Source organism: Aristolochia californica, unplaced genomic scaffold (genome assembly GCF_029961685.1).
Source record: "Aristolochia californica isolate CCGP_79_NKW_82.1479 unplaced genomic scaffold, dmAriCali1.0.hap1 SCAF_57, whole genome shotgun sequence".
Lineage (NCBI taxonomy): Eukaryota > Viridiplantae > Streptophyta > Magnoliopsida > Piperales > Aristolochiaceae > Aristolochia > Aristolochia californica.
In genome coordinates, this window is record NW_027182254.1 from 15,143 (window position 1) to 20,000 (window position 4,858).

Below are 4,858 nucleotides of genomic sequence, written 5' to 3' on the forward strand. Positions count from 1 at the left end.
GCTTACTTGCAGCTTTAGTGCCCGCTTAGCTATTATTAGAATTATTCTCATAATTCATTCTAATTATAATAAAAAAAGAAAAAAGAGATTCCTTGGGATTGTTCTTGGGCTTGGCGAGGCATTCTTCGTGTTAGGGACTTCGCTACATGGTGTATCCGACATCTCATTGGAGATGGGTCCACCACTAATTTATGGTTCGACCCGTGGCTCCCGGTGGGCCGCCTTATTGATTCTTTTGGGGATAGATTACGCAATGATACCGCTTTGTCTAGTGTTGCGAAGGTCTCGGAAATTATTGAAGAAGGGCGGTGGGGAAGGTAGATAGCGAGCGAGTGGGTCAAGATGTGGGAGGACTTCACTGGCAAAGAGTGAGTTGCCGGGGTAGGGGAATGAGTTTCAACAGAATATGAAGGGAAAGGGAAGGAGAATTGAGCAAGCTTTGAAGGTCACAGGCTACACTTAGCTATTATTCTCAGATATCATTCATATTATAATGTTATGTTCTTTGCCCTACTGTTTGAAGTCTGGCTTTCTTCATAAGTCATCAAGGATCTTAGCCAAACGGTGACCGGCTTTCGCGAAAGCACTTTGGGCGCAGGTTTCTCGATCAACTAGCTTACTAAATGAAGAAAGACACTGTTATTATATACGAAATTAAGATAAGATAGAGAAGAAGAAGCACGAGTTGAACGGAGCGAGGAGCAGGAGCGCAGTGCGTGCCCGAGAGCAGTAGCAAGCATGAGCCCGAGAGCTTACTTGCAGCTTTAGTGCCCTATCGCGTATGCCCGTGAGCTTACTTGCAGCTTTAGTGCCCGCGAAGCTTTCGGGAAGAGGGGTAGTCTTGTGCGTAAGCATAGCAGATTGAGATCGAGGCTTAGAGATGTGGCACTCATCATAATGATTGAGAAAGGCAGGAGTCAGCCGCACAAAGGCTACTAGCTTGAAGAAGCGAAATGGTAAAGGTCCCTTCCCTCAGTTACTTCCTTGCCTTCCCTTACCCAGCTTGAAGTGAAGTTACTTGCTTCTCAAAGCGAAGCGAGCCAGCTTGACTCCATAGGGGGGCTTGTGCGCTTACTGCAGAGTAAAGGGGCTTGTGCGCTAGAAGTGTGCGTAGCTTGCTGGGGGTGGTCAGAGATGGATCGGGAACTAGCTCTTTGGATGGGGAAACGTGATGTCCCAATCATTGGATATAAGAAAGCGATCTAACCTGCGCTGAATGTTTGCTTCACCTTGCTTTTGGTCTAAGTATAGTCAGATCCACCCAGAGGAAGCTCAACCAGACTGGCCACCAGAATGAAGTCAGCAAACTCCTCCATGCTACAAAAAATGCCTTTTCTGCCACCCTTTTTTATCCGCAAGAAGAAGGGTCGTGTGAAATCCCCACCCACACACCAAGGGAGAGATTACAACTGACGCACGGATAGCAGTTCTTCCCATAAGAGTCTACGCCCAGCTGGAGAGGTGAGGGCAGAATAGCAGAGCAAATACGCGTATTAGTAGCATAGCAAAGCAAAAATGTGTTCCGTAACTCGCACTGCGCTAACGCCCTTATTAGAGTAAAGGCGAGGCGCTCATTCCTTTGCTTGTTTGGCTAAAATGACTTTTTGAACTTGAGATTCTGAAGATAAAAAAAAGAAAAGATAAGAAGAAATTCGGCCACCTCCCACATATTTGATTCCCTCGCCTACAAGGAAACTTGCAACACCAATTGCATTTGTAATTCCATCAATTAGTCGCCTATCAAAAAAATGAACTAGTTCGGCTAATCCTCTTATATTCCCAATTAGGTATCTTGCATAAAGAACGTCTATATAACCACGATTATTTGACCAATTGTATATCGCATTTCTTATTCGATCTAAAAAAATGCTCTTTTGACCCATTTTCACAAATGAATTAATTAAGTCCAAACTCTGAAAAGATGAATAAATGGAACCATATAAAAGGTATGCTATAACTATTCCAAAAAGGGCTATACTAACTGATCAAATTTCATTTGTAACAAATTCATACCAATCTATGGAATAGGTAGGATTCTTATGTAAAAGGTTTATGTACGGAGTTAACCATTTCTATAATATATATAAATGCATTCCTTCTTGATCCAAAGGAATTCCTATTTATCCAACAAATAAAGTAAATAAGACCAATACAAGCATAGGTAGTAACATAGTATTGTTGGATTCATGGGGAAAAGTGGAAGTGTCTTTATTTCCAAAATCCGTACTCGTACTAATGGAACGGATCAGATTTCGTGCATTCTCCCCCATTTGATATTTCTTTTTGGAAAAAAAGGAAATCCTTTCGTTACTATTTCTGGTTGATAAAAGCAAATTTTGGTTAACCCCCTTTGGCTTTGGGGGTTCTTTTCCCCATATAGATATTGAATAGAACGAACTACTTTTAGCGCCCCTGTCATTTTGACAATGAAGGCGTAAATATCCTTCAAAAGTCAGTAAATAGACCCGAAACATATAAAATGCAGTTAATCCCGCTGTGAAACAAGCTATTATCGCAAAAATTGGTGAATATAACCAACTATCATTAAGAATCTCATCTTTGGACCAAAAACAAGCAAGAGGTGGAATACCACAAAGAGAAAGTGTACCTAATAAAAAAGTCATTTTTGTAATTGGCACATATTTTCTTAAACCACCCATAAGAACCATGTTTTGACTTTTTTCTGGAGAATATCCAACAAGGGGTTCCATTGAATGAATAATGGATCCGGATCCTAAAAACAACAATGCTTTATAATAGGCATGGGTGATCAAATGGAATAAGGCAGCTCGATAAGAACCTATCCCTAAAGCTAACATAATATAACCCAATTGAGACATTGTCGAATAGGCTAAACTTCTCTTAATGTCTCTTTGAGCAAGAGCCAAAGTAGCCCCTAAAAATACCGTTATTACACCTATCAAAGAAATGAGAAACATTATGTAAGGTATGACTGTGAAAAGAGGAAAAAGTATAGCGACAAGCAAAATTCCCTAGGCTACCATGGTAGCTGCATGTATAAGAGCCGAAATAGGAGTAGGCCCCTCCATTGCATCAGGTAACCATACATGAAGGGGGAATTGTGCAGATTTAGCAACTGAACCGAGAAATAATAGAGAGGCACACAGAGTCGCAAATCATAAATTGACCCCATCATTATGGATCAAGTTATTGAAAATTTCGAACAAATCCCGAAATTAGAAACTGCCCGTTATCCAATAAAGACCTAAGATTCCTAATAAGAAAAGAAAATCCCCTACACGATTAGTTACAAACGCTTTTTGACAAGCATTCGCCGCAATCGGTCGTGTGAACAAAAATCCTATTAATAGGTAGGAGCACATTCCCACGAGTTCCCAAAAAATAGAAATTTGTATCAAATTTGAGCTAGTAACTAATCCCAACATGGAAGCATTGAAAAAACTCATATAAGCAAAAAATCTCAAATACCCTTGATCGTGAGACATATAATTGTCACTATAAATAAGAACCATTATTCCAACAGTAGTGATTAGTATTGACATAATAGAAGTAAGTGAGTCGATCAAGTAGCCAAACTCTAAGGAAAAATCATTATTGATGGTCCAAGACCATAGATATTGATAAGTGGAACCCCCATTTATTTGTTGAATAGCTAGATCGGCCGAAAACCCCAGCGCTATGCTTAGCAATGCAACACTAGGAAAAGCCAACACACGGCGAATGTTTTTTGTTGCGGTCGGAACAAGCAGAAGTCCCAATCCTATTAATATAGTAACTGGAAGTGGAATGAAAGGTATGATCCATGCATATTGATATGTATGTTCCATAAAATCAAACCTTTTTTTATTAATTCAATTTCTTTTTTCACTTTCGATTCTGAAGAAAGAAAAAAGGAATAAATAAATCAATCAAATTACGGGAAGCTTCGTGAAGTGCTTCTTTAGGGGTTAAACTCCCATTTGTCCATATTTCGAGGAAAAGTCTCTCTTGTTTCTCGTTCCCATTCCCATAAGAATTCATACTATGATTCACATTTCGAACAGGCATGAATACAGCATCTATAGGGTCACTTCCATCTTGATAGTTAGATGGGGTTTTCATACGATATCCGCGATTCCTCTCGATTTTGAATTCAATACACAAATCAATTGGCTCTGTCAGGCTAGCTATATGTTGTGTAGTATCAACTATTTCCACGGAGGGTGGTGAGATGATATCTTGAGCAGTTACATATCTAGGACCCCTGACGCAAATAGATGCGTCGAGAGTTCCATACAGATTACTTCTCAATACAATTTCTTTTAAATTCATTCAAATTTCATGTACAGATTTTTCAATACCGGCTATCATAGAATATTCATGCGGTACCTTATCGGATTTTGCACGTGTGATACATGCTCCTTCTATTTCCCCAAGTAGAGCCCTTCGCATCGCGATACCTATCATATCTGCTTGACCCTTCATAAGCGGGGACAGCATGAAACGCGCATAATGAAGGCGCTTACTGTCTACTCTTGATTCAACACACTTCCACCGTAATGTTCGAGTGGATACTGCTACTTATTCTCGAACCATACTAATATTATTTGATCATCTTTCTGAATCATTTCTTTCTCTTGAAATTCAAATAAAATGGGTTCAATTCTGATTTTGACACACGTCTTTTTTGATTTTCCAATGGATTTACATCTTTCATTAATGGAAATTGTTTGATGTAGTGAGTAATAAAATAAATAGGCTCTGGTTGTTCGCCGTTCAAGAATTCTTGTTTAGGCAGTTCATACCATCCATACATAGTGTTTTGATCTAAGATTGAAATTCAGAGTTTTTGCAGTAGCATATTTTCCATGGAGCTAAGGTCCAAAATATGGAAGAA